Source organism: Gouania willdenowi, chromosome 7 (genome assembly GCF_900634775.1).
Source record: "Gouania willdenowi chromosome 7, fGouWil2.1, whole genome shotgun sequence".
Lineage (NCBI taxonomy): Eukaryota > Metazoa > Chordata > Actinopteri > Blenniiformes > Gobiesocidae > Gouania > Gouania willdenowi.
The window spans coordinates 34,024,147-34,037,244 of record NC_041050.1 but is presented as its reverse complement, the minus strand read 5'-3'; positions in this window follow the sequence as shown (position 1 = coordinate 34,037,244).

The following is a 13,098-nucleotide window of genomic DNA, read 5'->3' as shown; positions in this document are numbered from 1 at the left end:
GAAGTGCTCAGATCATTTCTTTAGGAAATTCCTTTTACAACAATAACAATTTAAACTTGTGTTTTTGTCAGAATAGTTGAACTTAAATGAAATGTCCTTTGTTGTTGTGTTTTGTAAGGAACATGTGAACATAGCACAGCCAGAGCCTTGCCTGTTTAACTGTAGCATGTTCTTAACAATGTTCACTGTTCACTTTAAGTAGTTTTGCATTCACTAAACCTGCCTTCCTGACGATGCAGCCAGCTGTTGGGATCAGGGTTGGGCTCAATTCTAATTCTAATTGCGTAATTGGTATATAATTAAAATTATGGTGTAATTGTAACTGTAATCGTAATTGGAAAAATATGCAGCTGTTGTAATCGTAACTGAATTGTAAATGAGTTCAGATACATTATTTTGTAATTGTATGTGGCATAAAATTTGCAATGTAATTAAACACAAAACTGAAGAACAATGCATATACGTAGATAACAGTTGATAAATTATGTTTCATATCCAGTTTACCTGACACTTCCTTTGAGGATCATTTCACCATTTAATTTATTTTTTTTAATCTAGGGTTATACTGACAAAAAAAAGGCTCCGATGCCCACACCAAAAATATAATGTTTTTTATTGATTAGGAAGCCTAACAAGGTAACCAAGAAATGAGAAACAAATTAGAAAACCAATCATATTTTTTAGTGTATTTTACAGCTGATTTAATACATGGGTCAAAATGACACATAAGAGATGCTAACAGAAAGCTAACACAAGAGGAAGGTTATGTTTAATGGGCTTTTTGTTAATTAAAGGCTCAGTAATTGTGATTAATTGTAATTGAACTAGTAACTGAGAATGTAATTGTAATTATTGTAGTAGACCCAAGAGCAACACAACAGATGACCAAACTAAGTTCCAAAGAGTTTATTGATTTATTGAGGGAGTTTCAGTGCAGGAAACTAAAGAGAGGAGAACAAATAACAGATTACAATCAAGTCTGAAAACTAGTTTAGAGAATCTTTCCACGTCTTCAGGCCAACTGGATACTACACAGATAAGCACACAATGTGGCAGCTGGTAGAAAAAAAGCCAGTGGTTCTTGTAAACTCTGCTTGATGAAGATGGGAGGCAGCTGAGGAATCAGGTTGGATTGGGGCTGGAACCAGTAAGAGGTGGGTGGTCCAAAAGATGATGGGCCACACCCCACAGGCACCAACAGGCAGGGGTAAAGAAACAGAGGAAACAGTAGAAAAGGTGCCAGGGCAGTAACAGTATTTGACTTTCAGGGAAAAATATTGATTGTAATTTTAATTGTGATTGGAAAAATGGTGGTCAATGTAATCAGGGCTTATGGCTCGTAGATTCTTAAAGTTACCAGCCAACATTATGAGCCACAGAATAGATTTAAGTATTCATGTTTTTATTAAATAGTTTTTATTTTAGTTGATACATTAAAATGGTAAAAATATAAACATTTAATTCAAAAACAATGTTGTAACAATGCCTAAAAGGTACAATATGGAACTTTGGGTGTGTCGGAAAAGTGAATCTTTTATAAAGTATATTCTTATAACTTAATAAATTAATCAAATTGAATCCCTGGAACACTGATTCAAACAGACAGTGGTGTTTCATTCTTCACCAGCCAGAAAGGCTACTTATAACACCAAAGTTCATTTTTACCCACATTTGGCGGGTTAACGGGTGTTAATTTGAAGCCCTGAATGTAATCATAATTGACTTGTAATTGAATGTATTTGACCCCAACCGTGGTTGGGATTATAAACATGCACAGTGCACACCGACGCATTGACTTCACCTCCACCCCTGGCCCTACTTCTGACCGCTGCATGAATGCCTCAAGCTAGAAAAGCTCATTGCAATTGGCAGTGGTGCATGGAATGTAAGTTTAGGAGCCAGTTCCTCAGCAGTACTGTACATTGCATGTGTGCGTAGGGTGCACCAGGTCTGTCACGTCACATATCAACCCAATCTGCTTCAGCGGGTTCACCTATTTGAGTGCATGATTTTTGATATACCTGAAACCCTTTTTTATGACGTCATAATAGCTTTAATGTGCTTGAAACCAGTTTTAATCCATTAGTTTAACAGTAAGGCTAGAGATTGTTTTCTTATGTCGAAAACTCTTGACTCAATAGTTCAAAGCCATTGTAAAAAGACTAAAGACCCATTAAGTACTATTGTTGCAGTACCAATGCAGTAATACAATTCTCCCTGTGAATGAAGGAGGGAATAGTTTTAAGTTTTTACACTTATTTGCTGTTTCCTGTTAGAAATCAATTGCTGGCAACTGTGCTTGTTGGAAAACAAGGCTCGAAGGCCATATGTGGGCCATGGTTCTACTTGTGGACCCAGAGAGTTGGAAACATCTTGAACTCCCAGGTTTCAAACACTCTTTGATCCTAATGGAGTGTTTGTGTTGCCTGAATTCTTAACATCCAAGTACCGCAAATAAAGATAAATACACTACGTATATGCTGATGGACCTCATGTTAAGTCGCACAGTGAACAATACATCATGTTTAAGTGATCTCTGTGGTGCTGTGTGTGTCTAATCCTAACCACCATGAATTTGAAAAGAAACAAGATGTGAGCTTTGAGGTTGAGGAGCAAAGTCAGATAAACAAAGTAAAAAGTGTCCTGTAGTTTTTAAAGGTCCAAAGAAAAATGACAGGAGCTTAACATTAGCTCTCAGAGCTTCATTGCCCATATTTGTTTGACTTTTTTTCTGATTTGTTATGTTTTGTGGTTTCAAGCAAGTCCTGTCGATGCCTGTCTCCTTTATATAAATAAATCATAGCATAAAAAAAAGCAAATGTAGACGTCTTTTCTCCACATGGTACCAACTCTTCCCTGGCTTTGTGATTGTGGAGCCCTTCTTGAAATAAACTATTATTGGATTTTTAAGAAGATATGCAGCTAGAACTAACACACCCTCTTCCTTTCAGAAATATATAAAGACCATATTAATAAATACATTTAAAAATGTATTTTTTAAATGTATAAGTTTACAATAAATCTAAAACAGATGCTTACTTTAGCCTAGAGAAGAGTAGAGTAGCTTTATTGATCCAGCAGTGGGGAAATTTACTGTCATGACAGCTCAGATCAGATAAAGTGCAAGAAAAAAAATAACAGAGGAAACACACAGAATACCCACTACGGTGATGAATAACATTATATCAAAAGACACATAATAATAATAATAATAATAATAATAATAATAATAATAATAATAATAATAATAATAATAGTGCAATGAAGGAGATAAAATACGACAGTACAATAATAGAGGCTGTATATAAATAGAAAATATAAATGAAAACAATACTAAATAAAAGTATAAAGTATATATATATATATATATATATATATATATATATATATATATATATATATATATATATATATATATATTCTTATCCTGAAATAATATAAAATTATATACAATGTAAGTTGAGATATATACATTTTTATAGAATAGAATAGAATAGAGTTTATTGCCACATGTACAAGTTAAGAACAGGTACAATGGAATTATTGTGCATGTCCCAGAGTCAGATTGAAAAAAAATCTACAAACAACAAAACAGCCAAGACAGTATTAGTAGAAGTGCAAAACAAGGAAAAAATAGAAGTATAATCTCCAAAAAGATCAATAAATAAATATAACCTGAGTTGAATTTACATATTGTAAGAGAGTGTGAGCTATATATATATATATATATATATATACAGACGGTGCAATATTGAACTTTTCAACAGAGGAGAGTCCTGAGTTGGTTGATGGTGGAATAGAGCTACAGTAGTAGATTCTGTGTTAACATCGTGTAAAATGTGTCCTCCAACAGTAATTTAGGTGCATTTAAGTTAGACGTTATTATTTGTTTGTTCTAACCTGGATAAACAGGTACAGATGTTCCATGGTTTCTACATTCTGTGGATATTTGTAGTATATTAACGTGATATATTCCATAATGTGATTATTTATTTCTTTGTTGTGTATTTCACATGTATTTTCACAGCTCAGCTCCTTCAGAACACCTGGCTTCCATTTACATCTGTTTTGGTGTGTATATTCTGCTCAAGCTATAGCAGCTGTGAATGTTATATGGCTTCTTTAAAGGAAAAGGAATGAGTAGGGGTGAAAGATGACACTGAGTTTAAAACTGTAACTAGAGGTTCGTGGGATGATTTTTTTGCAATAACCTTTTTATCATGAATTCTGGGGTTCTGCCTTTAGGATCATAACTGTATTTCAGACAGTATTATGATGTTTTGTTGAACAAAATACTTAAAATTTGCATTATATACTTTTGGACACTTCATCTTTCTCACACATATTTCTTTCCAACTAAATCTGACATAAATAATTAAGTATACAATAATCTTTGTTATGGGCTTGTTTCTCTTCCAGGGTTCATGTTATGTTACGCCAGTGTTTCTCAAATGGGGGTATGTGTACCCTAGGGGTACGAGACGGCAATGCAGGGGGTACTTGAGAGAGAGAGTGTAGAAAATTACAAATGAAGGCATTCAAAATCTGGGGGTTTATAATGTTTATTTTTGGTTAAAGATGATTAAAAAAAATTTACCAGCAACACATAAAACAACAAAGACGCACTAAATGAACAAAAATACAAAAGATTACTACAAAATACACAAATATAACAGAGGAACACACAAAACAACGTAAGAAACAACCACACCACACCAAAAACACACACACTGAGAGAGAATAATTGAAATAATACCAACAACGACAACAAAAATACACAAAATATGAAAAAGAACAGACAAACAACAATAAAATATACAAAATGACATCAGAAATACACAAAATGACACCGAAAACAAAATGATGATAGACAAAAACTTGATTAGAACATCAACTGAAAATACTAGGGTCAGTCTTGGTATCACACCAGAGGGGTATTCCATAAAGGTGGGTTAACAAACTCTGAGTCTATCCATAAACTCTGGGTCAAAATACCCCGCGATGGGAAACTCCGGGTATCGGATTCCATTACAGCTGGTATGAAGTGGGTTAATCAACTCAGAGTAGGTAAACCTTGGTTTACTTACATGCACGTGCCCGATAAAAAGCCATCATCAATGGATCAGAGATGAATCGAGCTGCCATGACAACCAAACGGAAGAGAGTGACTTATTCACCCTAATGGGTGAAATAAGCCGGTGTTTGAGGAATATGAGCCTGTTCTAAAGGTGTGTTCAGTCTTCAGTGACTATTGTGGCTTTTCTTTGATGAAACCTGCCAGCGACCAGGTTTAGTTCACAGACAATGTTGTCAGGGTAACATACTCAGAGAAGAACATACCTCGCGTTTAGGAATGGGATACTCAGAGTTTCCCTCAGCCTGAACATACTCAGAGTTTGAACATAACCCGCTTTATGGAATACCCCTCTGGAGAGAGTTGACTGTAAATGATAAAAACTACGGAATTAAATTTATTCAGGAAGCACTAACTACGGTTTCATTCCACTTATTTAAAAAATTAGATTCTTTAAAATGTGTGTTATCACTCATTAATTCCATCATTATGCTCTATTGTTGGTTTTTCAGAGAATTCTGAGCCAAATGTGTTTGTTTGTTTGTTGGATTCTAAAGTTAGAGAAAGGGGGTACTTGAGCCAAAAAAGTTCGAGAAACACTGTGCTCTAGCAGATCCAGGAACCTGCACAGAAAATGTTGGACAGGAAGATGAATAGACACATATCACAACATTACCCTGTATGTTGCACACAGTGGTGGTCTATACTCTGTATTATCTGATCTATACTTCATCATAATGTCAGTGCATCGCAAGCTTAAACATGAGGAATGAGTTCATTCCAGTTGTAGAATGTGGCGCTGACACTACAGCCACTTGTAGATTTAAATTAGATCCCATTATTCCACATGTCAGCTATTCACTGGAAGTTTGACTTGTTGTTTTCCAAAAATTACATTTAAAAAAAAAAAAATCTAATTTGTGTTGAGCAATAAGTCTTCTAATGCTCATCCTTCAGGCTAAAGTGAACCAGACCGGACAAAGCTGGAATAAGCACTTAAGACCAGTGCAGTAAACCTTTCATGTAAATCCTCTGAATGGCAAAAAAAAAAGGCGCAGCTGGGTTGCCCTCGGCTTGTTTAACAGGCATGTATAAGGTCAGGCACCCACTTTCCACAAATGATTTAATTGTGGCCATCTCATGAATTTATGGTTGTTGACATTTGAGTGCAGTCTGCATTCCCGCGGTGATATTTTAACCCCCTTATCAGTGCTCAGTCCTCTACAGGTGTTGATGCAAAGCTTTTTACTACAGCAACAACTTTTTTTTTTTTCTTATAAGTTTTTATACTTAATTTAAATGTTGTTTTAAAAGAAAAATCTCAGTCTTGTAATTAGGAATTGTGATGCTATGCTCACATACGTAAAGGGGTTTAAACTAACAGTGTGTTTTAAAAATTTCCAGTTATCACAGGGAGTCTATCCTGCTATCTCAAGACATGATATATGTGCCGTAAGTATTTTTCCCATAGGTTATAACTGCGTTTTTCAAATGGGGTACGTGATGGCACTACGGGGGGCACTTGAGAGAGAGCGTGTAAAACATTACAAATGAAAGCTTTAAAAATGTGGGGTTTTGTAATGTTTATTTTTGGTTAAAAATGATAATCATACTAAAAATTACCAACAACACATGCTCTATAGTTGTTGTTTTTTTATAGCTTTCTAAGCAAAATGTTGGAGTTGGACAAAGGGGGTACTTTGATTCAGAAATAAGAGAAAAGGGGGTACATAAACAACCAAACAACACCAAAACACACACACTGAGAGATAATTTAAATAATACCAACAACTCACGAAAAGAACAACAAGAACACACAAAATAAGAGAAAAATATACAGACAAAAAACAACAAAATACCGTACACAAAATGACACTGAAAACACACAAAAATTACACAGAATGATGATCTTGAATCGAACATGAACTGAAAATACAAAGGTCAGTCTTGGTCCCACACCAGGCGGTAGATGACCAGAAGTTATAAAAGCTATGAAATAAATCTATTCCAGAAGCACTAAATCCAGTTTCTTTCCAATAAATTACAAAATGAGATTCTTTAAAATGTGTGTTATCACTCATTCATTCCATCATTATGCCATAGTTGTTTTTTTTTAGTTTTCTAAGCAAAATGTTGGAGTCGGACTCAGGGATTCATAAATAAGAGAAAAGAGGGTACTTGAGTCCAAAAAGTTTGAAAACCACTGTGTTAGAAGATTGTTCTGACTACAAATGGTTTTGTTATCATTAGATTTTCAAGCATTGGACCTACTGTATATAACCACATTTTTGGTGACTTCATTTATTTGAACATATTGGCTGAATTCTTCATAGTATGTGCCTTTTTCTTTTTTTGTCAGACACCTTTTTGACACTCTCACTGGGAGATCAAGTGGAGCCTTTGAAACACTAATACCACCGATCATGATGGAATGCCATCGTAAGTCCACCCTAAATAAGCCTGCCCTGGAGCCTCAGTGTAAACCTTCCTTAGTGAGCACAGCACTCTTCCCACAGTGTATCCTGGGAAATAAATCCAAGTAGACATTCTGATCTCGGGGAGGGAGATTTAGTGCCCCTATTTGTTGTTTGTCTTCTGCTTCAATAAATGAATGAACCTTTAATGCGATTAAACAAAACTTTCTCTTGTACGAGAAAACTGAGGAAAAATAAAAACCTTTGTGATCACTGCAATGGTATGAGGCACCGATTGTAAAGTTGAATGTGCTAAAATAAACAGCAACTTTATGCAACATTTCGCAACAAACCACATTTGAAAAAAAGTTACTTTTGACGAGATTTCCAGCAATATTTTTTAATATAATGTCAATGTGAAATCTAAATCTAAATGTTAAAGACTAAAACTAAATGTTAAGTATTAAATCTAAATGTTAAATCTAAATATTGATTTAAATATAAATGTTACATTTAAATCTAAATGTTAAATCTAAATATTAAATGTAAATATGAAATGTTAACTCAATGAAAATGTTTAAATCTAAATGTTAAATCTAAATATTAAATGTAAATATGAAATGTTAACTCAATGAAAATGTTTAAATCTAAATGTTTAATCTAAATGTCATAAGTGAAACTAAATATTTAGCTAAAATGCAAATTCACATAAACTACCAAAACAAAAGATTTAGATTTAACATTTAGATTTGCAATTTTATGATTTTTATTTTAATAATGCAACATTATTGTGCTCTTGTTTTCACTTCCACATCTAAATGATATATACAGAATGTAAGGGATGACACTATGCAAGTAAAAAATGACATCAGTCCCTGCAGGATCTTCACCTATGAAAAAAAATAATTGAATGCGACACATTTTTGTTTAATTTATGGGATTTTTGGGGTAATGGTTGTGAGAAATATCAGAATTTTATAGAGTTCATTCCACAATTTGCTACTAAAAATGACTGTAGTTATGTGATATAGGCACAAGAACATTGTGAGCCCTGCAAACATTGTAGAATTTCATGGAATTCCTGAATTTGGAGATAGTCAGATATTTACAACTGAATTATTTGGTAATTTACTCAATCTTTTAAGGGCTGGATTTGGACCCTGGGCTTTGAGTTTGGTACAATGTAAGGCAATGAATAGCTGTCACACCCACAGTTTGATTTATGCACTTCCTGTTTTATTTTGTTGCCTCATGTTTTGGTTCCTGTTTTCCACTCATTGGTCTCACCTGTTTCACCCAGCTGTATCTCATCACTCCCTCATATTTCGTTACGACCGTCTCGCTACAGTGGTGCCAGATCATCTGTTTTCTCTTGAGACCTGTTAGTTCAGGGTTCGTGCAGCGGTTCCCAAACATCTCATAGTCCCGTCAGACATTTGCTTGTACTTAAGCCATGTGCCCCCTATTCCTGCACACTTAAAACACATAATAAAGTAAGAGCGTAAACAATGTAGCCCTACAGTGAAAATTGTCTCTGAATTTTACTAATCCTGTTGAGGAATAATATGTAATAAAAACAAATAATAATAAGTAACCACACAAGAAAACATCTTAGTTAGAATTATCACTCGATTTATTTAACTCGCCTACTGGCATTTTCAGTAGCTGCGTTTCCATTACCCCTGGAAATGTGCAAAATCTAAATAGCGCAGTCAAAACTGGTAATGCAAACACTCCAAATTTTGAAAAAAACACTCAAATATTGGAAAAAAGTTTTTACACTTTCACAAGGAGGTTTCTCAGACATTTCGATATTTAGATGTGTCTCAAAAGCGCTATGGAAACACTTTTTCCGCAAATACACGTCACAAAACATGACGTACCTGGTCACATGACCACTTCTCTCCGAGTAAACTTGACGTGTGGACAGAAGAGGAAACTAAGACATTTCTTAGCATTATACTTAAAAATGATTACTGCCACATTTGGCTTGAAACAAGAAAGGAATACAGAGCGTTATAAGGAGGTTTGGAGCGTCCATCTTCCTGCAGCAAAATCTCGCGGGATGAGATTTTACGGGAGTTACGAGGCTCCTGCCCAAAGCAACGTTCAATGGAAACATGTTCAAAGCACAATTTATATATATATATATATATATATATATATATATATATATATATATATATATATATATATATTCATAATATTGCTTTTATTTTGCAAAAATATCTCTCTTTTTTCGGAGAGCTGACATGACCAGGTTGGAAACGTTTATTTTGAAACTCCATTTTTAGTAGGCGTTACACAATTTCAAAAAAGGGTGTGTTCTGCCTCCGGTGGCTCAATTCAGACTCTACTGCCACGAGAGGCACAATTTCGGGCTCGGGAGGACCAGACCTATCCACTGATACCAGGCACGGCTCAATTCCAACTCTGGATGTAAAGTTATCACGTGCCAGAAACAGGCAGCTGAAGTAGAGTCCACCCTATGACCTCACACTACGGAAAAAAGCCAGAGTTCATTCCACAGGCTGACGTTATCCAATCAAAACGCACTGCACCCGCTCGCTGGCTCCAGTGTTACACTGGTTCTACATCAGGTGCTACAGCAGGTCAGATGTACAATAGCCAACTCGAAAGTTGATTGGTTAACGCCAGAGTTGAATTTCCAGTCATTGAAGCAACAGGTACCCGCACTGCTGGTTCTGGAGGCCTGAGGGCTGATTTTAGACCCTGGAAACACATGATGGCTGAATATAATTGGATAAAGGCTCTAACATAAAGACCATACCTCCAAAATGAACCTGAGGATGGAAGCAGTGCAACCAAGAGGAAAACTATGAAACAAAGATAACAATGAGGAATAATACTGGAAAAATACATAAAAAATAAATGTATATTCTGATGATGTTTAGGCGAACAGAGAAGGCCTTGCTGACCATGAGGGCCCATCACTGCTAGTTTCACAATGTTGTCACGCTGTATTCGTACCCCACTTTGGCAACCTAGGCCCACTGTGTAAACTCTCTGCTCGTGTTTGACCTTCGCCATGTTTTTTTGACTCTTCCTCAGCCGGCTCCTCTTGTACTTCTACGGTCTACCTGTGTGGATTGCCAGCTTTGTGTAGCGAACCCTGCTTGAAATAAACAATTCAAACTCTCTGCCAGCCTCTGGTGTCCTGCATTTGAGTAAGACAAGAACACAATGAGTTGCCAGTTTCTATTGTAATATCAAAAGGAATGTTTTCTAAAAATTTACAGTGTATGAAGAACATGTGCTAACATCCTTTGATAGTGTACTGATGAGTTAGTGAAGCCCTGTAAAGGGCTGGAGTTTGGTATTGGATTTAATGTTCTCCAGAAGATAAAAGGTTTTTTAGCACAATGAGGGATCTATTTATTACAGTGCCAATGTTTTTCATGTCAGACCAAAGCAAAAGGTCACAAAGACGATATGACATTGTAAAGTCAGCTATAAAATGGCAGTGGTGAAGGTCAAATCCTCTTTTTGGTATGAGTTTGGTAGTATGTAGTGTGAGAGCAACTGTATGTGTGTATGTGTCGTTTGTTTAGGAAGATCCATCAGATGCTACAAAAATGTCATTTCAAAACTCTAAAAAGTAAGATCTGCAGCCAATTCCAAAAAGAATCACAGATTTTCTGATTGAAAGTGTCTGACAGCATCTGGGTCGATATAGATGATTAAAACAGTTTGCTGTTTTGTTTTGAAGTCAAGCACTTTCAATAGTACTTTGACTCACACTCACAATAGTCATAGCCTACTCAACATGACTCAGTATTTTCTTTTGTATTTCCATCACAATGATAACCTGCTAAAAGAAAAATGTTAAACTTCATGGAAAGATTTCATTAACTTCATTATAGCATGTGCAATTAGCATACAGATAACCATAACTGTTAACTAGTGTATATTTATTGTTGTATTTTTTTTTTTTTTAAATTCTTGGCATTGCTTACAAAACAGGAATAAAGCCATACCTTTAGGACTGGGTAGTACTGCCAGAGGATGGATTAAATATCAATCACCTCAAGCTTTCTAACAAAGAGTCCATTGATAAACCAAATTCTTAGTTACGTATATGTCAGTTTTGTATGATTATGGAACAAATGAAAAGCTCTGTTCATGGTTGAATTAATACACGTCACCCAATGTTAGTGAAATACATCTCTGAATAGGGCTCAGAGCATTGTTTTCTGTGCCCACAGGGAACTTTGATTGGCAGTGAAGTGAGAACTCACTTTGGAAAAGACTTTAGGAAAAAAAACTAAAATGCAGAATCCAAACTCTTACTTCCAGGTGCATCATGTGATTATGACAATTTTATGTCCCTACTTTGTCATTTGTTACATACAGTACGTTCTCATAATAGCAGACCAATTGTTATGTTAAAGTCAGTGCTTAATCAAGCCACCTGTAATTATGAGTTTGTTAGCACAGCTTCAATTAAAATGAACATTTGTTCTGACCAACAGGATCTTCACTTTAAATTGACCGAATTTTCTGATTAATTTAGAGTTTTTTTCTTCAACTGTTTAACATGAAAAATTACTACAATCGTGCATTATCAGCACTGTGAACCTGTGAGCCCCTGCAAATTTCATTTATATAATGATTGATGTTTTTTCTGTAATTTTTCTTTTTCCTGCAGGCCAAATTGGATGCTCCAAATGGCCGAATTTGGTCCCCAGGTCATGAGTTTGACACAAGCCCTAACCCTAACCCTTTGTTATTTTAACCTCTGACCCCAAACTCTCCCTAACCCCGTTAGATCCCTCGACCTAACCTAAAAAATGCCAACATAGCTCCAAAGGTGCCATAATTTAATGAACTACTCTTAAAGCTGATATCTGGAGTTTCTGAGGAATCTATGTTTATGTATGATTCTTTTGAAATTCATAAAAATACCTAACAAGTCTTTTATTATGATTTACTGCCGGTGGTCATTCATATACATTAATGTATATAAGTCCCTCCTTCGTCCTATAGACCCCTATACAAATGGAAACAATTATTGAGTCTGTCAATCAAAGTGAATGCGGAACTGTGCACAGAAACAAGGCACAACAGCAAACAGGTAAATATGATTTTGGCTCTTACCTGACCCATAGACCTATATCAATGTGACCCAATGCGACCATGTTATGTTCCGGAATGCGTGTGCAGAAAAGTAGAGGCGTGGCTTCAGGTAGATTGCAAAGACAGGGAGAAGAGGTAGAGCTCTTGAGGGCGGGACATCAAGACGTCCTTTCAGAAACTCCGGGTATCAACTTTAATGACTGCCTTCATGGCACCTTATTCATGCTAATTGACATAATTACAGCGTAATGTCAGCCTTATGTATGAAACTTCAATCAAAGTTTTACCAAATTGTGTATTAATGTCTCCACATGATTTGATACTCCAAAGAAAATAGCTAGTTTATTATCAGTAAAAAGTCTAGGAGGCTTGAAGATGAATGAAAATTTACTCTTCATGCTGTTGAATGTATTTAAACGGACTACAAAAAAATGAAACAGAAAGTGGAAAGTGTCGCTATATCTTTATACTTTTAGAGGCAGATTCGCTAAAGGTTTAGGGGTATTAAAACAT